Here is a 24,839-nt window from a genome sequence, read left to right as displayed (position 1 = left end):
GGGGGGCGGGGCCAGGGTGCGGAAGTAAAGGCGGGGCGCCGGGTACCTCCCCAGGCGATCCCTGGTGCGCTTACCCCAGGGCGAGGGTTAGTAGACCAGAGCCGGACGCGGGGTGCAGGCCGGGCGGGGCACGAGTAGGGGCGAGGTGCGGGGTCCGGGTACCGGCCTGGCAGCCGCAGCCCCAAGCCGTGCACCTCCGCACGCACAGTCACTCTTCCTCAGCCTGTGCGCCCTCTCGCTGTCTCTGCGCTTCGACCTTCCCTGCCGCCCAGAGAGGGCAGGGAAACCAGGCGGGGATGCGGATTCTGGGCGGACTGGCTGGGAGTGAGCCGGAAGGGACCTGCAGACCAGGCAGGTGCCCCGCCTCCAGGCTCCGGGCACGGGCGCATCCTCCGCCATTTCGCGGAGGGGGGAGGTGCGGTGGATGCGCGGCCTCTCTGGCGGCCGAAGGTGGGAGGAGGGGAAGAGCCCCCGCGAGGGACCCTGAGCCGGCGCCTTCTGTGCACTCCAGGGGTGCGCCTGGTGAGTGGCTTCTGTAGTCCCTCTGGGGGTGTCCTAGCGTTAGTTTGTGAACCCCTCTTTAGGACTGGTCCAGCCAATGAAAACAGGGATCTGACCGGGCACACCTTTCAAAGAGACCTGGAGCCAGCGTTAACGGAATGCTTGGAGGGTAATACCCTTTCCCCCCCACCACACATTAGAGTTCTTAGGATGTGGGGCTGACAGGGTAGCAGAGCAAGTAACAAGAAGGAACTGGAGCCCAAAAGAATTTAATTTTTGCACCAAGAAATGATGCCTATAAACACATCTGATACTAAAGAGGGAAGACTCTGGGTCCCTAACATGGGAGGTCCTGGGGTGAGGGGGGAGGTGAGTACTAGGCTCCTGTGGGAAAAGTCCACTGTTCTCCTCCCACCTCCCAGCTGCCTTTTGAGGTCTGGCCCCCACCAGGGCACAGAGGAATGGGATGCACATGGGAGCTTGGGGTGGGAGGATCCCAGGTCCCTAGGCCTGAGGTGCCCCTATTTCAGGGTCTTTTCTTCCTGCTGTGCACAGAGCTGCGCCCTCCTGCCTGGCTGAGCTCAGAGCTGAGTAAGAGCTGTGCACATCACTGCAGATATGAAGTCAAAGTGAAGTCACTCGCCATGAGGAGGAGGAGCTGCCGAGACAGGCTGGCTGGGGGCTCTGCCCCCTGAGATGTCCAAGCCAGCCTGTTGGCAGAAGGCCAGGGCACAGTGCTATCAGCTCAGGAGAGCCACCCTGCGGCCACCAGACCTTATGTTGCCTGCCTCACCCTCCCAGGGCTTCAGGCTCTTGGACATCTGGGGCTGGAGTTGGCTGTGGGGGATTCCCCTGGGTGTGGGCGAGCTACCTCTGGTGCTAATAGTAACCACCAAGGCTGAGCTGCTCAGGCCTGTGCACAGCGAAGGGACCTGAGTTAGGAAGGGAGATCCCAAGAGAGACTTCTTTGTTACACACAGACTTCTGTGACAGGAGGATGCAGAATGAAGGGGGGTGGCCTGGTGCATTCTTTCCAACTGGCCCCACCCTTGTGGAACTGCCCCAGCCAAGCCTTGGCTGACACTGGTCAGGCCGGATGTCCAGTCGTGCTCTGGGTGACCACCTCAAGGGCCCATTGGACACTGTGCTCCTGCCTGATCCCCTCAGGCCCTTCCACTCCTTCCCCACCACCACCCTTGGGGGTCTTGAGAGGACATCTAAGACTATGGTGGGGGTATTGCCTTCTTCTTAGAAAAAAGTCCAGGGAGCCTCCTATGTGTAGTTTTATCCCCGTCTGTGTATGTACACATGTATGCATGAGCATATACCTGTGTCATGTGCAGGACACGGATGTACACTCGCCCCCATGTGTATGCCCAGAGACCTGACCAGATAATCATCTAGGAGAGGGCAGAGGTGAAGCGTTGGGCTTTCTGGCCTTGGGTCCTGCATATCTATGAGACCCCCATGAGTCCCAGACAAGGCCCATCTCCACCAGGAGGCCTGACATCAACTCTTTGCCCCAGTCACCCTTCCATGGGCCACCCCAATGGAGTTGTTTTTCTCCTCTGAATTTCTGGCCCCACCTTGCTCTTTTCCCTTCCTTCCTCTGTTCTTCCTTTTCCTCCCTTGCCTGCTTCCCTCCCTCTTCTCTGGAAGAATCTCTTCTCCATTCCTCCCCACAGCACAAGAACCAGGCTAGCTGCATCACTGGGGCCTTGGGGTCTTCATCATGTACTAGAACATGGGAGTAATAATACAGTAACTACCTGGCAGTGCTGTGAGGCTGAACCCAAATGAAGCTTTGACAGAATCAGCACTGTTTCTGGTTGTCTAGAAAATGAGCTTTTTTTTTTTTTTTGGCTCTTCTTCCAGGGGTCCTCTAAAGTCCAAGGTGCTGTCTGGATGTTAGGCTGGGGGCAGTGACCTGGTGTGAAGGTTGCAGGTAGGCTCTGAGTTGTATCGAAGCCATCTCTCTCTGGTCTGTGTGACCTCAGCATGTTTGCAACATCTCTGGGCCTCAGGAAAGCAGAGCTCTCTCCCTTTAGGTGCCTGAGGACAGGTGAATCCGAGGCAATGGGCAGGAGCTGTCCTTGTTATCACTGGTTCCCGTCAGCTGTGGAAGCTGAGCTGAGGCAAGAGTGGTCGGTGGACCTAGCTCAGGTAGCACAGAACACAGGTGACCCCTAAAACGGGCTGTCTGCTGCCCCAGCTCTGGCTTCCCACCTGCACAGGTAACAAGTCACACCTGCATGGGGCTGGCAGCCAATGATACCAGCCTGCAGGAGCCAATGCCTGTCTCCAGCCCTCCCCACAGGACCTACAGCTTTCTCAGTGGAAGGAGAGAGAGCCCTAGAACCCCAGAGTCCTCTTTGCCACCGCAGCACTTATCTGAGCATGTAATTACACATTCGGGAGTGGTGGGTTGATTTCTGCTCATACCTCACCCAGGCTTTGGGGGCTTTGCTCACATTAAGTCCCCAGCCCAAGGGTACCACTGGCTGGAGACCACTGGAACCTAATGGGGCCTCAGGCCTGGCAGTGCCTGCCTCTTGCCTCAAGGACACCAAAGAGAAGGACTGACCTAGCTTACAAGCAAGCCATAGCAGTAACAGGGAGCTCGAATTGGCCAGTCCAACAGGTATGACCTGAATGCTCTTTAGAAAAAACATCTCCCAGGGCAGTTTCATAATCTGCCTTGTAATGCAGATTTAGACAAGTTTTTACGAATGCACTTTTTAAAATAGGTCTTAATGGATCCTTTGCAGTAGTTACAGCCCATTGTGTAAATGCAAACAGAAGGTTTTTTGAAAACATGTATTATTGATCAGAAAGGCAGCAGCAATTAGAAGCCAGTATGTCATGTCATTCAATACACACTTCCTATACAGTCCTGCTTGTGCTCATTCATAACTTTCTGACAAATTATCCTGTCACTGGGAAGCCTTTTCTTTTCCCTTTTGCTTCTAGAAGCAAAGGCGAACCTCTCCATCAGTTATTAGCTAGAGGTGAATGAAAAATTAAGCTTACCTTTACCATCACAAAACCTATTTATGAATTCTCCAGTTTCCAGACTGAAATGACAAAACCTTCAGGTAAGATGGATGATGCCTCTCGATTTGTTCTGTGGCCCACAGTGGAAAAACAAAACAAAACTGGTGACAGGTAGCATATGCTACCTGTCATGTTCAGGTGGGCAGAATCACAAAGCCAGGGAGGTCTGCCTTGTGGCAGGGTTGCTTAGCCAGGGTCTACAAGGAGGGGCCTTGAATGTCCCTCCCTGGTCATGTAACCTAAAATGATCAACAAGCATGAAGTTGAGCCTTGTTTTTGCTCAAAAATTCACATCCGAGTCTGTATTTCACCTGATCTGCACATTTACCATTTACTCTTCTTGAAAAGTTCATCTATTTAATAAATACTTGCTGGGCACTATTTTCCCAGCACCCTTTTCAAACTACAGTGAGCTAAGCCAAGACCCTTCCTTTGGGGTGCTTCTCAAGGACAATCACCAACACATAAGGTACAGACACACAGAGCATTCACAAGTGACCCCAGATGGGGAGGGGCATGGGGCAGGGTGTCTGTCAGGGCGGATGTCCCGGGGAGTTGACTTTGGGCAAAGAAGACAGAGCTCTGGGGATGGTGCTGCCCACAGGGAGTGGGGGAAGTGACAGGGTGGGCCTTGGGGTTTCCTCTGTTGCCCCAGCAGGGATAAGGGGTCTTTGTCTCCCCATGAAGCACCTCCTTGGCAGCCTCACCTCACCCCTCTAGAAGGTGCAGTTCTGGTCTCTGAGAGGGTTACAGCCTGCAGGATTGGCAGAGTGAATGCTCTGACCCAGGCAATCTTTAGGAGTGGAAAATGTCTGCTGTGTTCTTGGTGTGCTGACAAATAGGAAGTCCATTGACTTAATGTCCTGTAATGGCTTCTGAGGCCTCCTTGCCCAGGATGGGGTGGGTGCAGCTCCAGGCACGGTGTGCTGCTTCTACATCCATCTCAGGCCTGCGGGTGCTGAGGCAGTGTGTGTGTGGGGGTGCCGCCATCCCTGGAAAGGAGGGGGAGGGGGGCTGGCCACCTGCCTGTGGGAGGGCATAACCTGTGTGGCTCCCCCAGCCACCTGTGCTTACAGACAAGCCCGCGAGCAGCAGGGCACTGACTGACCCCCGTTCTCCCCACCCCAATCCAGGAAGTGCTCCTAAAGACCTTGTTCAGTGATGGCAGCAGCCCCAGGTGGCCAGGGGAGGTGGGGAGTGCTGTCTCGGGTAGATCTAGGGTGCCACCATTGCTTCCTCTCTAACACCTCCCTAAAGGTGGCTATCTGAACCTAGGTGCATGGTTGGGAGGTAGCTCCCAGCTCTGCTGTAGACACCTCACCCAGCCCAGGTGGGCACCCCTCAGCACCCCTGTTTGCTGAGAAGCTGGCCAGCCTGGCCTTCATCCCCAGTGCTGTCCACAGAATGTTCTGTGATGGTGGTAACTTCCTCCTCTGTTCCATCCAATGTGAGGGCCACTAGCCAAGTGTGGCTGTGGAGCACTTGAGATATGGATGGTGCGACTCAGGAACTGAATTTACAATAATGTAAAATCAAGTAGTCATACATGGCTATGTACTTATTGGGCATTGATGCTCTAAGAAACACCTTCCCGGCTTTACCCTGGGGCTCCTGGGGGGCTGGGCAGGCTCCTAGCCCAAACCTCCCCCGCTGTGGGGAGAGCAGAGAAACCAGAGCCTGCTGAGTCCCAGTGGGCTGTCTGATCCAGCAGCTTCCACTCTGTTTCCTGGTGGATTGAAAGTGCCAGAGCCCCCACCCCCACCCTCAACAGCAGCAGTCTTGCTGGGGTTCCCCCTGGGCACACTCTCTCTCGTCCTGGGGAATCTTCTGTTCCCCTGCAGACCCAGCACCAAGCCTGACCACGTCTACTGAAACCCCTGCCTCCTGTAGGCAGAGTGGGCATTGGAGGGCCCTGTTCTCAGGGGCCTCTTTGGAAAGGGGCTGATGAGCTCATGCATGTTAATATGTTGTGATGAAGGGCTGTCAGGGGACTCTGTGCAGCAGCCTGAGACCCAAGGGCTTGCTTGCTGGGGCTGGGAGCTCAGCATCTAGCCCCTCTCCAGGGCCTACCTCCCTCTGCTCCCGAGCCACCCTGCCTCCAATGGTCTCAGACTCCCTACGTGTTCTGTGGCCACTGACCTCCACTGGCTGTTCCTTCTGTCTTCCTGCCTGCCTCTGGCCCCCTCTGTTGTTCAACTCTTAATTGTCACTCAGAAGTCTGGGCTCCAAGATACCACTCTCCCTAGCCAATACTCAGATGCTCCATCTAAACAATTTGAAGGGAACCCAGTATGCTTCCTGGGTTTCCCTGGTGGCTCAGTGGTAAAGAATCTGCCTGCGTTGCAGCAGTCGCAGGAGACGTGGGTTTGATCCCTGGGTTGGGAAGATCTTTGGAGGAGGATATGGCAACCCACCCCAGCAACCTTGCCTGGAGAATCTCACAGACAGAGCAGACTGGCAGGCTACAGTCCATGGGGTCGCAAAGAGTTGTACCCGACTGAAGCAACTGAGCACACACACACACACACACGCAGTGTGCTTCCTGTTTTGTTTTTGTTTTTGTTGTTGTTTTGGCCATGCCCTGCAGCATGTGCGAGCTTAGTTCCCCAACTAGGGATCAAACCCATATCCCCTACATCGGGAGCATGGAGTCTTAACCACTGCACAGCCAGGGAAGTCCTGCTTCCTGGTTTAACTGTGCTGGATTTATCTCCCGGCCCTCTCCATGGGGACATGATGAGGACTCAGGGTGCTAGTTGGATGACCTGCTGTGAGGAATGGCCCTGGAAGCTAAGAAGACAGCCTGGGCAGAGGCACAAGGTGCATTCAGGAGGCAGGAGGTAGGGCAGGGCCATCTGCTGTGACAGCATCAGTCCTTACCGGTGCACACTCACACCCCTCTGCCCCCAACTCCCTCTGGGCTGCCTCCTTGGTGTGAACAGAAGCCTGTTGAGTCTGTAAACATCAGTGGAAAGGGTGACAGGAGCAGGGCTGGAGCCGGAAGACAATTCACAGGGAGGGAACAGGAGGCCCCAAATAAATCATTCAGGGCCTGACATTTGGAGCATTTGAGTTTGAGACCAAACACAGATGCCCTTTAGATAAATACATTCTTGAGACGTGTTCCACAGGAGAAGTTTATGACTTGAATAGGTTTTTAGTGTCAGATGAGCATCAGGAAGTGTTTTGTTGAGAGACCTTCTCTTAAAAGCTCAGAATCCTTCTCCTCCCTCTGACCCTTTAAACAGAAGGATACAGGGATCCTCAACAAGGGGAGCTTCTCTTTCTCCAGGTTCCCTGGGGATTGGCCCTGGGCTGGGATTGCTCAACTGAGGAAGGTTCTGGAAGGTTCTGAAGACCTCAGTGCTCCAGGCCAGCAGGGTTGGGGGTGAGGGTCTCTCAGGAAGCTGATTTAGAAGCATAGAAGCACCCTCCTCACTCAGAGCAGCTCTCCCACTCCCCACCCCCAATTCCTCTCTCCACAGAGGTCCACAGGAATGAGAAGGGCTCTGTGTGGAGATCGTGGGTCCCCCTCAAGCCTACAGAGGTTGGCAATTTTCTGTGGGTTGGAAACTTTACAAAGTTCCCCCACGCTGAAGCCCAGGAATACGAAGGAGCTGGGCTCACTGCAGGCCCTACGCCAGAGAAAGGAGACATGAGGAGAAGGTCAGATGCAATCATGTCTGGAAGCTTCTCCCTTCTGGCTTAGAGACAGGCCCCTACCTGCCCATCCCGGGCTCTGTCCCAGGACCTCCAGGGAGCCCTGCGGCTGCTCTCTGCCCAGCTCCAGCCCGGACACCAAGTAGCCACTGGTGGGGCTGCTTCTACTACCCTGTGTGTGCTGCTCAGCCCATGCCCTGCCCCCCAAGACAGGGGCTGCATTGTGAGGGGTGGATGCAGTTGCAACCTCTGCGAATTGTAACCTGTCCTTGAATGAGGCTACCATGGAAGAACTCACCACAGATTGTCTGTGCTGTGACTCAGCCACACAGGGAGGCCCCCTGGCTGAGCCAGGCAGAACTTGGGCTTGTCTTTCCACCACACGTGGGTGTGGGTGGGCTGGGGGCACACAGGAAGGCCTAGGACCTGGCTCACGGAAACCACATGGATGGAACTGAAAGGAAGCCCATGTGAACTTTGTGGGCACAGCAGTCCACCTCCTAGTACAGCTGTGAGATGAGCACTCAGGTGGTGGGGGATGGGAGAGAAGGGACCACTGTGTCTGTGCTGTTCTCCACACAGGACATCTCCCGGGGGCAGGAGAAAGGTTCTAATCAATCAATACACCAAGACTCCACACTGATTTCAGGGAGGGCCCCTCGTTTCCCTTAGGTGACTTCTGAGGACACCCGGAACCACATTTTCAACCACTCCTATAACTGAGAAACTGCTGTAACTGAGAAACTGAACCTCGGCTTTTCCACGTCTGTGGATAATTCTGCCCTCCCACTCCGCCCCTCCATCTCCCACCCCCTAGCAATGGCCCTCAGAGGCCTGTCTCAGACCCTCTCTTTGCCCCAGATCCCTGGGGTCTCGTGGAAAGCTGATTCAGAAGCTTAGAAGCATCCTCCTCACTCACAGCAACTCTCCTTCCCCTCCCCAACCCCCACCCCCTCCTACCCACAGGAACCTGATGGCTGGTCTACAAGATGTATTTATCTAAATGGCCAGATCACTCCCTGTCCTAGTCATTTCATCCATGGCTGTGTCAGGCAATGAATGAACAGGGAGACTGATGCAGAGAGGCCGGGACTGAGCAGGCACCTGGGTGCCTGCTCTCCTCCCTACCCCCGCCCCGGGGCCCCGAGCTTACCTCCTTCGCTCCTGGGACTTGCCCAGACCCTCATCAGGAGTCCACCTCAGGGATGGAAGAGAAGAGTTTGGATGAAGCACCTATGATCTTCTAAAGCTTCGCTCCTGCCTCATAATTGTTTCCTTACAGGATCCAGACGCTTGGATACAGCTGATTCTCTAACACCATTCACAACCTTTTTTTGTTTTCTTCACGGTTGTCTTGGAAGCAGCTGCCCACAAATGCAAGCAGCCTTCGTCTTTGGGGGCTCCTGCGACCTTGCCTATGGTGGGGGGCAGGAGGGAGTGACCTCTGTTTTATTTCCCAGGTGGATACCCAGGCTGCAGAGGGGCTTTGCCTGGTTACCCATTTGTATCTGTAATTTATCAGCAATCTCAAAATCCTAAAGGTTGAATTATGCATGTCTGACCCCTGGAAGAAAAGCTGAGTGAGGTTTCCCTGGGAGGCAAAGCTCTGAGGCCTGAATCATCTCTCCTAGAAGAGGAGGCCGGCCTTGAGTGAGCACAGTGGGAATGGCTCATGGCTGTGGAGAACCTACATGGGGGCAGCCCTGGACTGGAGCTTCTAACTCATTCAGGGTCACAACACCCGCCTGGGTGGGAGCAGTGCCCCATTTTCCAGGCAGATTGCTGAGGTGCAAACCCAGCTGTTCCTTCTCTGGGCTTCTTGCCCTCACTTCACTGTTGGTTTCCAAATTCTAGTGCAAGGCTGGTCAAACACACTGTGAGCCTGCCCCCCAGGTTCTAACTCTGGGTGTGGGGGTAGGGTGACACATTGTCCTCGGGACTAGATCCCTGGGGCTGCTGATGCCGCTGGTACCCGGCCCACTGGGTGGGGATCAGCTGCCCAGAGCATGGTGCAATGGGAGAGACACAGGTGAGGATCTCAAAATGGAAGGTGCCTGCTTCACTCTGCTGCTCGCACGCCCTGTTCCCAGTGAGCCTCCCCTCCTCTGTGTCTCCTCCCTTTCTGCAGCCTCCATCTGCCCCTGGCTGATGCCCATGGCCCTGGCTTTGCTGGGAGCCCACCCAGAACTCACCTTCTCTGCTCCTCTTCAGGGACCCACCTGTGTTTGCAGACAGCTGTCTCCTCCTAACACCCGTTTTTTTCAGCTGGGTCCCTCATGGGAGACTCAGACCCGACTGAGTCCACTGGGTGATCCAGCACACTCACTGTGCAGGTAAAGGGTGGTCATCTCTTTGTTTTGGCTGGATTCTACTGCCATCCAACTCTTGCATGGGGTGGAGCTTCAGAGAGTCTCCAGCAAACATGATTCTCTCATCTGCAAAGCAAGTGGGCTGTCACCATCACCCAGAACATGTCTGCTCCATTCCTCTGCAGGGACACACCTGTATTTGCAGACAGCTTTCTTCCCCTAACACCCATGTCTTCAACTGGGTCCTCAGAGCAAGACGGTTATTGCCATCATCCTGATGACCACGTGTTTGGCTCTCGGGGACCTGGTCTCTGCCAAGCCATGGTCCCTTGACAGAGGCTAATTCAGGTCCTGTGCATGGCCAAGGGGGACTGGGGAAAAAGAGGAAAGAGAGGATGCCAGGGGACTCTGCCCCTTAGTCAGAGGCTCACAGGCCCCTCCAGACAGCGCATATACATGGCAGTGGTGGTGCTGGCAGCAGTGACTCTGGCTGGCCTGTGCATTGTTATTTCCAAAGACCGAGTCTTTGAAGCAAAGGAATTTTCATTCCTTTTACATTAATGAAAAAACTTGCAACCAGAGGAAGCACCCCACTAAATGACTGATGCTCCACAAGATACGCACTGTTCAGAAATGTCTCCTAGTCAATGAAGAAGTCAGTGGAATAAATAGTCAGTGGAATAAAAAGTAATCTGGCTACTCTAGGAATTAATATAAAAATATCAGATGCAGGATTTATAAGGGATGCCACCTCCAGCTAACCCTCCCTGGGTTAAATACCCCAAGGATGATGATTTACATCCTGTGCTGCAGGGCTCTGCCAGCATAATCGATAGGGGTGAGAAATGGGGCCACCCGGCCATGCTTGCCTGCAGGGCTGGGGAGGGGAACTGAGGGGGCACAGGGCAGCCCTGCAGGCTGCTAGGAGCAACAACCCACTTGAGCTGTCTGTCCTTTCTTCCCCTTCCTCTGCCTCACTGGTGAGCTCCAGACCCGTGGCCCATGTGTTTCTGGAAGCCTGGGCCATGGTCCCACTGGTCCTCACCCCTATGCCCAGCTCCTCCAGGCCTACAGGAGGCGGCCTAGGGAGAGGAGGGCAGGGCAGGCTGAGCCAGGTGCTGCCAAGACCAGAGCAGTGGGACCCGCACCCCAACCCTGGAAGCCTGGGCAAACCTCCTGACAGTAAGCAATCACACAGCCATCTTTGCTCTGCAAGAATTACTGTCCCCAAGTCTTGGTTTAGGGTGAAACTTGCCTAAGCAACTATTTATTCCCACTGTCCCAGACTTAGGATCTGCTGTTGGATTTAAGCCCTTGTTGGGCATTCCTGGGGTGCTTCCCTGAGGGAGCTCCAGGCTGGGGCTCGTGCCCGGAAACAGATGGGCCTCACTGCAGCTACAGGGCTGGCTTCCCTGCTGTGCTAGGTGAGATGTGCATCATCCCCACTCCTCCACGGTGAGGGCTATGCCTGCTCAGTTTTGCCCCAGTGTGCACCAGCCACACTTGGCAGGGGCTGGGCAGTGGGTTGGACCAGCCGGTGTCAGGGCCAGCCAGGCTGCCCCTGGGGGGTGGAGCGGGGGGCAGAGGAATATCCTGTCATCTGGCCCTTGATGTTGAGGCCCCGGAAGAGGCGAAAGCAAGGAAGACAAAGTGTTTACTTACTCCTCAGCCCCTCCCTGCCAAGCCTCCCATGGTCCCTCAGCCACACTCTCTACTCTGGAGTTGCAGCAGCTGTTGGGGGAAGGGGCACCAGCCTCTCATCATGCACTGCCCAGCCCTCTGCTCTAGCATTAAGCCTAGTCATTGCCCTTCAGGAGTGTCATCTTCTTCTCTGACCATCCAGCCCTCAAGGGAAATTCCTGTAGGGCTGGCAGTGAGGAAAGTCTGCGGGAAAGAGAAACTAGGGTTCCTTGTTCTTGATCCCACAAGAACCTGGCCCTTCCCCGGGAGGCCTACTGGTGTCTCCTTAGCACATCCACCCTGAGCAGCCTGGCTGAGTGCCCCGGTGTCCGCCACACTTCTGTTCACACCCACACTGAGTGGGCCCAGCACAGGCCTCCATGCCTCATGTGAACTAAAGCCAGGGACAAGTGACCCTGAGCAATCTCAGGGACAGAAAGGCCCAAAGGGACCACTCGGTCTAAGCCTTATCACAGAAAGACTGAGGTTCCACTGAGACTGGCCAAGGCCACAGGGTAAAGCTGGCCTCCTGGCCTGAGGGCAGTGCCCTCTGCCCTCTGCCTGCCAAATCACCCTGATGCTGGTCTAGGCTACTGTGCAGTCATCCTCAGTCCTACTAAAGGGAGAAACATAAACTCAAATACAATTTTCATTGTATCAGGAGTTGAATGGTGTCCCCCCAGATCCATATATTAGAGTCCTGACTCTGTTAGCTTAGAATGTGATCTGATTCAGAAACAGGGTCTTTACAGATGTAATCAGGTTAAAATGAGGTCACTGGGGTGGGCCCCAATCCAATATCACTGGTGTCCTTATAAAAAGAAGGAATTTGGACAGAGTCAGGCCCAGAGGGAAGGTGAGGTGAAGAGACATAAGCTGAGGAGAGAGCCCGTCGAAAGATCCTCCCATCACAGCCCTCAAAGGAACCAGCCATGATTTCAGACTTCCGACTCCAGAACCGTGAGATAATAACAAGCCATGCAGTCACCGGAAACTGATGCAGACTGGAAAGAAGGTCCTGGTAATGAACATAGAGCACTATTAATTTTACTTTTTTTGGGGGGGTGCTTTTGGTGTTTCAGATTTTGCTGTTGTTTAGTCACTAGTCGTGTCTGACCCTTTGTGACCCCATGGACAGTAGCTTGCAGGCTGTTCTGTCCATGGGATTTTCCAGGCAATCATACCGGAGTGGGTTGCCATTTCCTTCTCCAGTTCCAATTATTTGTATGCTTTTAGTTTTCATTATGAATTCACAAACTGGGGTGTATTTATCAACGGTCAGAGACTCAGGAGAGGATGCTGATGGGGAAGTCTGCTCAGTGCATTCCAGGAGCTGAGGCCCTCCTGGGATGTGGGTTCCCAGGTTGCTGGGATAGAGGGCAGAGAATTGCTGGATATGTGTGTGGGCCACTGAAGTGTGAAATGGATGAGGACACTATAGCCCACATTTCCCGCTGTCTTAGTGATGTTTTCTGTCCACACTGATGGCAGTGACCTTGATCAGGAACCCCATGGTGACCCATACAGGGCACCTCCATCCAGCCAAAGAGATGGAAGCAATGGGCTACTGAGTGCTTGCTTGTCCCTTCACATAAAAACAGGTCAGTGTTGTTCTAGTGAAAAGGACTTTGTGGGCATTACTGCTGTAGGCGTAATCACACAATATGAATTCTAAACAAAATCACAGACCCCCATTTGGTGAAACTTATTCCAGGGAATTTCAGTGTATTGTTTGACACCCTGTTGACTCACACTGCTTAGTGCATTTTTGCTCTCACAGCAGCTCTGTCACTACTGGGTTTCAGTGGAGGCTTAAAAAAAGCAATTTCTCTGCAGGCCACAGCTCTAAGATCACAGGAGGGATTCACAGACCTCACAACCTTTGGGAAAATGACCAAATATCAAAACTAATACCAAACATTTTGCTACCAAGAAGACATTTCCCATTAAACAGAAACCCCCAGGGACTTCCCTGGTTGTCCAGTGGTTACAAATTCACCTTCCAATGTAAGGAGTGTGGGTTTGCTCCCTGGTCGGGGAGTTAAGATTCCCACATGCCTTGAAGCAAAATAAGTAAATAAAACAGAAGCAATGTTGTAAATATGAACTTTCCTGGTGGCTCCAGACAGTAAAGGACTTGCCTGCAGTGCAGGAGACCTGGGTTTGATCCCTGGGTTGGGAAGATCCCCTGTAGAAGGAAACGGCAACCCACCCCAGTATTCTTGCCTGGAGAATTCCATGGACAGAGGAGCCTGGCAGGCTACACCATGGGGTCGCAAAGAGTCAGACACAACTGAGTGATTAACACTTCCACTTTCAATGCTGTAACAAATTCAGTAAAGACTTTTTAAATGGTCCACATCAAAAAATCTTAAAAAAATATAAATAGAAACCACTTCCAGGAATGAGACACTTCCTCTCCCACATATGGCAGACCCTCTGGAGTAGCTCTCACTGACCCAAATGTACTAGAGCTCCCCCAGGACAAGGAACTCTGTGTCCACCCATATTCTCAGTCGGTCATCCACAGAGCAGGTGCTGCATCCCTGGGTCAGAGAAATTCAGGGAAGTCCAAGAGATCATCAAGGGCAGCATTCTCACTGTCTATTACTCAATAACAAGCCATCCCCAAACTGTCTTAAAACAACACCGTTATTTCTTTTGCTCACGAGTCTATAACATGGGCAGTCCTCAGCAGGCATATCTTGTCTCTGCTGCACTCTGCTTAGCTTAGGGTGGCTCACAGCAGGACTGGAATCACATGACTTGTGTCATGTAGAATCACATGGACTTCCTCACATGACTGTGTGTGGTGCTGGTTGCTAGCCCAGACCCTCTGCCTTCACTGGAACTGTCCACCAGGGCACAGACATACAGCCCTGTAGGAGCTGGGCTTCCTTAGAATACGGCGGTCAAAGTCGTATCACCTTCTGTATCCTTGTCTCCAAAGTCCCCCTGCATCCCTCCGTCACATTCTATTTATCATAGCAGTCACAAAGTCCAGCCCAATTTCTAGGAGAGGGGAAACAGAATCCATCTCTGGATGGGGGTGGTGGTGGCAGGATTCTGGAAGAGCCGGCAGGACAGAAATATTGCTGTGGTCATTTGCAGCCTGCGACATCCTGGTCCAGAGGTCACACTGGGGAGTCTGGGTCAAGGGGGCAGGTTCCCAATGTGGTCCACCATCAGGAGTTAGGGACAGAGTCCAAAAATGCCTCCCTACTGCTCCTGAAGTGAGTCTGAGCTAACACTGAACAGGCCACACCTGTGTCCCCTTTGGCTCCGTAGGCCCATCGGCACAAAGACCAGCAATAATCCTCTCTCAAGACTCCTCAGCTTCAGCTGTCTGTAATGCCAGGACTCTCTGATCTATGGAATGAGTCATCAGTGGCATCTCCTTCAGCAAATGACCCATTCAAAGGGAAGATTTGTTATGCCTGGGGCATTTTATGAATGTTGTTGCTTTGTCTGGCAAGCTGTGATTCCATTAGGAAAAACAGCCGGCATGAGATGATGCTGCCAGGGCAGATGCTTGGATCGAGGGCACATGGGGGGGACCGGTGGCCTGTACCATGGCTGCTTCCTCCCACCTACCTGAGGGGGACCCTGGGTGCTCAGCTCCTCCCAGCCAAATCATAGAGTGGAGGTTGCAGGCTCAAGCTTGCACTCTACATTTGTGACACCTGTGTGAGACAAAACAACCCTGAGCTGGGCTCCCCTGGACCCCAACACAAGGGAGGAGCTGGCCAGGCTGCAAAGACAGCTGTCTGCACCCAGCACCCAGGCCCATGCCCTGGTCTTCCACTGCCTGGCATGGGTGAGTGTGCACCACCACCTGAGGCCTGTGCACCTGTTCACAGGTGACACTCACCTGGCAGCGACAGGCAGCAAAGGGCTCAGCTTCAGGAGTGCTGGATGCCAGGGGCACACCCTCTCCTCCTTCCCTTGCTTTCCCCATGAGGCCTAGCACAGTGCTGGGCACACACAGGGTCCTGTGGCCTCCTGCTCATTCTCAGAACAGGTCAAGGAAGACATGGACCTCAGGGTCTCTGAGACGGGGCAGAGTGGGCTGTGGCTGTGATGCTAGGCAGGGCTGCTATGAGGACCCCAGAGGGCTGGGGTGGGTGTGTTCCTACCCCTGGTTGGAGTTCCCTCCAAATTCTGGATCAAACTATTGGATCTGAGACTCAGAAGGGACTGCAGCCATCTCCAAGGTCAATGGAAGAAAAGGGAGCACTTGAGTCCTCAGAAAGTGAGGGTCCTGGGCTCCTTGGAGCCTCTTCCACTCCTGGTCTGATCCCCGCATTTCTCTCCTTGTCACTAATCCCCATGGCCCCTCCCAGAGATTCTGTCCAATTACTGAGCCCTTCCTCAGCTGCAAACCCCCTGTCATCAGTGCAGAAAGGGTTCAAAGTGGTGCCTGCCCCAGGGTGGGGGTGAAACAGAGCAGGGTATGGGCGAGGGCTCTGGGAACTGAGTGTGATAAGGACAATCCACGGACATCTCTCTTCCTCTTCCCAACACTGCCCCCCAAATGTTCCTATTCACCCGGCAAAGCTCGACCTTGGGTGGCCCAGTTTTCTGCCTCCCCCGAGTCCTCGCCTGGCTGGAGGAGGTGAGGGAAGCTGTCTGTGTTCAGGACCCTCTCTCCACAACAGTGGTCTCAGCCACCCTGGTTGCTCGCTCCCTGTCTTCTGTGCCTCCGCAGCCCTCACAGCCACCTCCCTGGGCCTCCAGATCTCTTAGAAGGACCTACTCAGCCTTTTCCAGTCCGTCTGCACCACCCACTCAGTCACAGCTCCTGAGCCTTGTGCATCGTCTTGCTGCAGCTTGAACCCACTTCTCAGGCTTCCTGGATCACTCCCTGTCAGAACATGCTGGAATGCTCCTCATCTTCAAACCCAAACTCCAAGACCTTGTGCCTATCCCTTATTCCTTGGCTCTTTTTCTGGGGGGAGGAGGGGCCTCATTGCTCGCAGGATCTTTGTTCTCCAACCAGAGATCGAACCTGTATCTCCTGCAGTAGAAGCATGGAGTTTGAACCACTGGACTGCCAGGGAATTCCCTCGGCTCTCTTGACAGGTGTTATCTTTGTAACCACCTCCTTTTCTGGCCCCTGTGGTCCCTGCAGCCCCCTGCAACCCCTGTGGGCCCCGCCCTGCCCTGACTCTGGCTTTGTCTAAGCCTGAAAGCTGAAGGACCTCCACCCAATGGGCCAGAAGTGACCCTCTGCTGTCCACGTACACTCAGCTCCTGGCAGCACTGGACTGCTCCTCCACCTGCCTGCACACCCGCACCCCCTCCTCCGCCCCCATCCCCAGGCCTCTCCTCACTTGGCTTCCTGGATACACCTCCTCCTCTTCTTCATCTGTGTGCCTTCCTTGTCTCCATTACTAAACATGGATGTGTTCACAAAAGATCCCCAACCTGGGCCGTCAGTTTAGCCCACACTGACTCCTCAGTGACCGCATCCAGACCCAGCTTGAAACCCAGTCCACCCCACCCCCAACACTCTCCTCCATCCCCCATCTATTCCCAGCCTCTCCTCCCCACTGAAGTCCACTCACTAAGCTGCCTGCCCTCCATGGACTCTCTGCATGGCCCCCAGAGGGCATCTCAGGTTTAATGCATCAAAAGTAAACTTTTTTTTTTTTTTTTTTGTGGCTGTGTCATGTGGTTTGCAGGATCTTAGTTCCCCAAACTGGGATTGAACCAGTGACCTCAGCATTGAAAGTATGGTGTCTTAACCACTAGACTACCAGGGAATTCCCAAAAACAAACTCTTAATTTCCACTTTTCCCATCCCCAAATCTTGCTTGTCCTTCACTTATTCCCATCTTAGTAAAAGGGTTCATATTCACTCAGTTTCTCAGGACAAAGACCAAAGAGTTACAAGTGATTCCCTTCTCTCTTTCATACCTTGAATCTGACCCAACGGCATGTTCTGCTGGGTCTCCAGAACATACTCAGAATCTCATCCGTCTGCGTTGGTCCAAGCTGCTGTCCTCTCCAGGCTGTCACAGTGGCCTCCTTCTCAGGCTCCCACCATTGTTTCATCCCCTTCCCACAGTCCCAGAGGGGTGCTGGGGAAAAACTCAGCCCGTTGCATGGAGCAGGCAGCTGAGGTCCCAACCCCACCAGGGTGGAATCTCAGCAGCTGCACCAGATCACCTGCCCCTGAGCCTGCATCCTGAAGGGTAAGTAGTCCACAGCCAGCTCAGATGGGTGGCTGTCACCCATCTGATGCTCACCCACCAACCTCTGCTCACCCCACCTCCCTGACCTCAGCCTCCCCCTGCCTCCTCCTCCCCTCCCTCTTCTCCTCCTTCTCACTCCACTTGGGCTTCTCCAGCCTGTTGTAGGTGTGTGCTCAATTGCTCAGTCGTGTCCAACTCTTTGCGACCCCATGGACTGCAGCCCACCAGGCTCCTTTGTTCATGGGGATTCTTCAGGCCAGAATTCTTGAGTTGGTTGCCATTTCCTCCTCCAGGGGCTCGTCGCCTCTTAGGGATAGAGCCCTTGTATCCCTTGTTTCCTGCATTGGCAGACGGAGTCTTTACCACTGAGCCACTTGGGAAGTGCCCCGCCCACCCCACGACTGCTCTTCTTTAAATATAGCAAGCCTGTTGGTACTGGGGACTCTGCACTGGCTGTCCCTTCTATCTGGGAGATGCTTGCCCTTGACCTCTCCTTCACTTTGCCCAGATGTTGGCTCAGATGTTCCTCAGTGGCCATGCTCTAAGAAGCAGTCTCCCATGCTCTCCCTGCTCCACTGGGCTTTCTTTAGAATCCTGTTATGTTTGCATGGTTATATTTGTTGGTGTGCTTTGCACGTGCATGTATGGGTTTACATGAATGTAAGCTTCCAAGAACAGGGAGTTTGCTCTTTTGTGTCCCTAGTGCCTAGAATAATACTTGGAACATAGTAGATGCTCAAATAGCTGTTGATTAACTCAGTAAATGAGATGATGTTGCATCCACATCAGGACATGTGGGTTCCTGGGCCTTCCCAATAGCTGTGTGCTATTCCACAGGTGGACATGCTCAGGTTTAATTATCTGGCCCCTCACTTGAGGACATTTATCATTCTTATTCTTTTGCTACAATAAACAAAGTTTCATTGCACATCTTTGTACACCCATCTTTGCATTTATGTGTGAATATAGTGAAAAATCAACAATTACAGGCTCTGCACTTGCTGGATCAAGGAGTGTGTGCATTTAAAGCTTTGGTAGATAATCCTAAATTGTCACCCAAAAATATTTTTTACCAAATTATGATTTTTGAATTTTTAAAATATTTGAAAATCCATATGTCAAAGAATGAATTAGCCTCACTCCTTTAAAGAACTCTTGAAACTGAGATCAGGCTCTGCGACTGAGTGTCATTTCACAAGGGTGAGACTGAGTCTCAGGGAGGGCATAGGGACTGTCATTCCTTGGCCATGGCCATGGTAGTCAACACACTCCAGCCCTGGGGTCCCACACCCTAGCCTCTTTCACCCTTACAGAAATCAGCCTTCAGTGCCTGTCACTGGCTGACTTTGGGAAAATTTAAGGACAGTCACTGAGAGTGGAGGGCTGTTATTATTCTGTATTGTCAGGAACTTCCTGAAGCACCAACCCAATAAGGATCTATTCAATGCTGGCTATGTGCTGCAACAGTGTGGACACAGCCTTCAACAACCCAGAAAAGCTTGGCCTTCAAAGAGCTTGCAGGGCATTCAAGGAGACAGATAATGAACAGGAGAGTACGTCAGATGGGAAGGAAGGATATGAGAAAGCCAAACCAGCAGAAACCGTATGACTGCCAGTTTCAGACAGGGCTTCAGGTCTTCACACCTCTGAGTTCTCACACTCTTGTGCAGCTCCCTCCCTCCAAGTTTGAACTGGACCTGGGACTTTCTTTTAATGACTAGGAAAGGCAGAGTGATGGGCTGGCACTACCAAGACTAGGTTACAAATGCCTGTGAGGGGACTTCCCTGGCAGTCCAGTGGCCAAGACTCTGCACTCCCAATGCAAGGGGCTCAGGTTCAATCCCTGATTTTGGAACTAGATCCCACATGCTGCAACTAAAGATTTGGCACAGCCAAATTACTTAATTAAAAAACAAACAAACGTCTGTGAGTCTGTCTCACTGGCACGCCCTCCCTTTCCCCTTGCTCACATTGATGTTTTGAGCAGCACAGGAGGGCCCATGTGCCAGGGACTGAGGGCAGCCTGGGAAGAGACAATTACTGCCCACAGCCTCATAAGACAGCCTTATGCAGACCCAGCCCTGAAAGGACCCCAACCTAGCTTGCCTGAAGTTATGAGAGACCCAGAGGAATAACAAGACCACACCCATATTCCTGACCCATAGAAACTGTAAGATAAACATGCAAATACTGTCTTTAAGCTTCTACGTTTTGGGCTAACTTGTTACTCAGCAATAGCTAACTCACACAAAGGGGAATAGAGAGTGCCAGGGAGGTGATGCAGTTTAAAATAGGATAGGAGGGAAGGAATTATTTGAGAAGACTTGAAGAAGGGGGAGACTGAGCCTTGGGATTCCAGGGGCAGAGTTGGATTTTGGATGGCAGTTACAAGGGTGGCTGGAATAGAGTGAGAGGGGCAAGAGGCAGGGGCAGGAAAAAGATGGATGGAAGGATGTCACGCTAGCATTTTTTTTTTGACCCTGAACTTGGGCAAAGGGGGATTTTAAGACTTTGAGCAAATGCACATTTCAACAGGGTCCAGGTGGGTGATAGGTTTAAGGGAAGGTGGAGGGTAGCAGGGAGATGGCCAGAGGTGTCAGATCCCCAGTTTACATGAAAGGTGACCATAATAATAGACGTAGGGTGTGAGGGAAGAGTTCCTACATCTAAGGGGTGGGGTGTAGGGGGCAGGTTTGGGGAAACCTGGCGGTTGGGGTTCACAGGCCCAAGATGCCTGTCCGACCTTGAGGCGGAGGGCTGAGCAGGCAGTTGGGTCAGGCAGTGTGTACAGTATTTAAGGCCACAGGACAGGAGTGAGTGTGGGGGTAGGTGAGGAGAGGACCAAGGGGTGGGAGTGAGGCAGGGAGTTTGTAGTCCAGCCAAGGACAGCATGGGACCAAAGTGCTGGGTTACCGAGAGTTGAGGCTGAGCACTGACTTAGCAACTGGGACGGTCAGTGTAGAGTGAGTCCAACAGAGGCCTGTCTGAAGGACGAGGAAGTAAGCATATTTGGATCTGGTGGGAACAGACACAGTGTGTCTGCAGAGGGACACACTCAGGACACAACATCAAGGGAGGGAGTGGGAACCAGGCCCAAGACAGGGAGAGGGCAACAGCCCTGGGAGCTGGTGGGGAGTCAGGGCATCTGGTCCTCGGGAAATTCCAAGGACCCGGGTGCCCCTGCAGTTCATGCCTGCCCCCGGCCCCCCACCTCACTAGCAGACTAGTTACCCTGGGGGTATCAGCAGGGCTGGAGATAAACTGGGCAACTGCCTTCGGAATTTCCTGACCTGGATGAGGTTCAGCCTTTAATCTCATGTTGTATCTATAGCCTTGTCTCATGTGGTTTGTGAGAAGCTGGGGAAAAAAAAGAAAAGGGCTGATAAGCTTCACAGAGGGGAGGAGAGACCAACCCAAGATGTTTTGAGTGAGCTCCAAGGTGCCAGTGAGGGGAAGGACAGAGACTCAGGGGGCATGGGTCTGAGCTGAGGGTGCAGCCAGGGGATGCCGAGTGTGCCAGGCTGCAAGACCAGCCCCGGTCAGACACCCGCTGTGGGGCTGGACTTCCCAAGCCTGTTTCTCCATCAGACAAATGGCGTGCCTGGGAACACCACCTCACAGGCTGTAGAGCAGGAGCAGGAGGTGGGCAGGGAGGGACCTTGTGTCCTTCTGGGAGAGGGACTCAGGTGGCACCAGTGGTGGGGGGTGGGGAGAGTGCCCTGGAAAGTCGAAGTGTTGCTCTGTGTGATGGGTGGGAGGGTGGTGCAAAATCGTATCTGTGAAAGTATAAACCTACCACTGAACTGAGGAAAAATGCCGTCTGAAACAGCATCTGCTTCCCTTCCTCTTTGTCTGGGCCCAAGAGGATTTGCTGCCTCTCAGGGGCCAAGAAAGCAGGTAGGAAGAGCAGGATGCGAGGGCTGGATGTCTTGACAAATTGAATTTTCCTTCTTTTCTGGCCTCCTGGGGGAGATATTGTGTCCTGCATTGATGCAAATGTGTTCAAAGTGCACTTTCCACAGACTCAGAAATAACGAGCTGCCTTTCCGCTGAGGCCTGGGACCATGGCAAGGACCCTTTTGCTGAAGGTGGCCCGTGGCTGGTCACAGAATCTGTGGCTGGCACAGTGGCAGAGTCCAGGTGCCATGATGGGTGAGCCAGGGGAGCCTGCAGAAGGCATGCAGAGAGCAGCAACCCCAGGAAGCATCTAATATACTCCTTTTGCTGTGGGGAACCAGGGCCCAGAGAAGGCACTGAGCTGCCTGGGGCAGGCAGGGAGTCCTGGGCACCTGGCCTGCTTCTCCCTGCCCCACCCTCCAGGCCGTCTCAGACCAGGTTTGCTTCTGGGAAGGAGCAAGGAGCTGTCAGCCAGCAGTTGGTCTTCAGCCAGGAGTTTGGGCTTTGGCCAGGAGTTGGTATTTGTTAAAAGAGATGGAAAAGGTGAAACTGTTATCAAGAGGCGGTATCTGAGGGCTGAGTTCACTGCAGGGTCTCAGGAACTAGATAGCATCAGCCTGGCCTGCTCAGAGGACATGAAGGAAAACTAGGGCAGTCACACATGGGAGTCGCCTACTCTCCAGCTGGCCTGCCCAGTGCTCCTGAGAGCCCGGAAGATGGAAAACAGGTTAACAAGTCCGGGAGGAAATGAGCAGAGATGCCTTTGCTGCCAAGGGCTTGGTTCAGCAACCCGATTGCTTCTGGCTTCCTCACCGGCCTGAGGCTGGTAGTGATGGCCATTTCTGGCAGAAGGATGTCTGGGTTTGAAAGTTGGAAAGGAGTTCTTTGGAAGCCTCGGATCCTGGTCTGCATGGTTCTCAGCTTTGCTGTCTCAAGAAAATGTGGGCTCCCAGGTGGTCCCCATGGCTCAATATTTGCCTCTTGTTTCACAACAGGTGGGCCTCTATTTAGATGGAACCCAAGAGCGGAAGAGGGTTCTGCTGCTGAGAAAACGTTTGGTGAACTTCACTACCCACTCCTGATTCACTGAACATGGTCACGGATATTCCTTTCATGGGATAAAGAAAATAGTGGCAGACTCGGCAAGGTCATTCTTACCTTCCTTTCCCTTATGATCTGCACTAATTGCGGCTGGAAAGCTAATTAAATTCCCAGCCTGTCTTGAACTAAGTGTGGTCAAATAATACAGTTCTAGTAAATGAGATATAATTGGCAGTCAGCTGGGGGGTTCTGGGCAGACTTGTTTTCTTGATTAAAGAGCCATAGGTGGCTGGTATTTCTAATTTTCTCTCCATTTCCCTTTTTCCTGCCTTGCAGGTGGATATGACACCAGGAGTTGTGGCAGTCATGTTGTAACACTGAGGCAGAACACATGAAAAAGAGGCAAAGTCCTTATGGAGACAGGGCTTGACATGGCTGAGCTGTTGAACCTAGGCCAGCAGCTGTCAACTCACAGGCCTCTTGTAATCTGAGGTAAAACCAAGCTTTATTTGTCTAAGCTGTTGTGTTTGGAATTTCTGCAGCTGAAAGCACTGCTGGCTAATGCACACCACTATGACAAAGTATCAGCCAGCATCACAGGTGACAGTGAAACCCTACCTGCATTCCCACTACATTTTGAGATAGGGGTGTGTTCGCTGTAACCACCAAGAATGATAACAATACAAATAACATTTCTGAGTATTCATTACATGCCAACAACTATCCTAAGCAGTTAGCATATTGGCTCATCTGATCTTCCAACAATCCCGTGGGGAACGTTTTACAGGTGTCAAAACTAAGGCACAGAGAGGTTGAGGGAACTTGCTCAAGTTAGTAAGCAGTGAGCCAAGATGTGAATTCAGAAAGTCTGGCTCCAGGATCCATCCTCACAGTCACATGTGATACTCACCCTCTCTCTCTCTACAATTAAGAGTCAGGGGAGACCAGCATAGCCCTGATCGAGGCTTCTTGTCCTGAGCTTCATGGCTGCCTCATTCCCTCCTTTCATGCACTTCTCCGGGGAAGCCAGCTACCTGCTAAAGGAGGGTGGAGAGCCAGGATCAGAGCTGGAGGAACTGCGATCTGAAATGTTTGACAGCCTCGGGCTGGGGCAGCCTTTGGGGCTACTTCACAGACAGCCAAGACCCCTCCTCTGCTCCAGGGCATGTATGAGTGAACACTGTCAATATTTTTTCTCTTCCTTCTCCCATTTCCCAAGTTGATTAACCCCACTTCTGATGAACATCTTTTTCATTTATTTTTAAAGCTACTTTAGTATTCAGTAATGGTGAAGGCAATGGCACCCCAGTCCAGTACTCTTGCCTGGAAAATCCTATGGACAGAGGAGCCTGGTGGGCTGCAGTCCATGGGGTCGCTAAGAGTTGGACAGGACTGAGTGACTTCACTTTCACTTTTCACTTTCAAGCATTGGAGAAGGAAATGGCAACCCATTCCAGTGTTCTTGCCTGGAGAATACCAGGGACAGAGAAGCCTGGTGGGATGATGTCTATGGGGTCACACAGAGTCGGACATGACTGAAGCGACTTAGCAGCAGCAGCAGCAGCAGCAGCAGCAGTATTCAGTAATACTGGTGAGTCTTATAGGATGGGGAGCTGGCTGTCTCTTCTTCACCTATTATCACTTAGAGCATTTTTCTCTTTATTCATTTACTTATTTTAATGTGCTTTGTTGCTGTGTGGGCTTTCTCTAGTCTCAGTAAACCAAGGCTACTCTTTGTTGAGGTGTGAAGGCTTCTCAGTTCGGTGGCTTCTCTTGTTGCTGAGCACAGGCTCTAGGCACACTGGTTCAACAGTTGTGGTGCATGGACTTAGTTGCTCCTAGGCATACAGAATCTTCCTGGGCTAGGGATTGAACTCCTGCATTGGCAGGTATCTACCTGCCTTATCCACTGTACCACCAGGGAAGGGAAGTCCTTACAGCTTTTTTTTCAATTGTGAAGGAAATACATGGCTGCTATAAACCCTTAACATAGTTCAGAAGTGTGTGAAATGCAAAGTATGATTTTCTGCTCCTATGTTTTCAACCTCCAGGGTCTTTCCCCATAACTCAGAAGGATAATGTTGCCTATGAGATTGGAGTGTGTCCTTTTAGTTTTCTCTACAGAAACACAGTCACCTTTGTAAGATGCACATCTCTTATCTTAAATTTTAAAAAAATCAGACTATACATGGCATTTTGTAAATTTCTGCTTCTCCAAAAATAATTCATGGACTTAAATTTGGTTCATTTTAGGAAGGAAGTACTACAATTTCCTTAGTTAACTTTGTGTCCATGGACACTGATTGTTTCCAATGTGTTGCTTTCGTGTACTTGTGTGCTAGTTTGGGTTAAAGGGGTTCCTATAAATGGCACACTTGTGTGCATGTGCACACCTATCACCATCAAACAGGTATGACAGGCATGGCCAAGTGCCCTTTCTCACTCCTGTCCCAGGCCCTCTTCCACTGACTGAGGACAAGAGTGCTCCTCATCCATGCCT

The 24,839-nt window shown here is 52.5% G+C and overlaps 1 long non-coding RNA gene and 1 other non-coding gene across 2 annotated transcripts; one reads left to right on the top strand and one right to left on the bottom strand.

Moving 5' to 3' along the window:
• Nucleotides 1-19: 19 nt before the first annotated feature.
• On the top strand, nucleotides 20-23,483 carry LOC122690743. The gene is made up of 6 exons (XR_006340092.1): nucleotides 20-86; nucleotides 585-670; nucleotides 2,377-2,446; nucleotides 22,294-22,445; nucleotides 22,676-22,831; nucleotides 23,366-23,483. It is a non-coding gene; the product is annotated as an uncharacterized LOC122690743 (long non-coding RNA).
• On the bottom strand, nucleotides 16,897-16,969 carry TRNAE-UUC. Its single transcript has one exon. It is a non-coding gene; the product is annotated as a tRNA-Glu (tRNA).
• Nucleotides 23,484-24,839: the final 1,356 nt, after the last annotated feature.

This window comes from Cervus elaphus, chromosome X (assembly GCF_910594005.1).
Source record: "Cervus elaphus chromosome X, mCerEla1.1, whole genome shotgun sequence".
In the NCBI taxonomy this organism is placed as follows: domain Eukaryota; kingdom Metazoa; phylum Chordata; class Mammalia; order Artiodactyla; family Cervidae; genus Cervus; species Cervus elaphus.
This window is presented reverse-complemented; position numbering and strand designations above follow the sequence as displayed.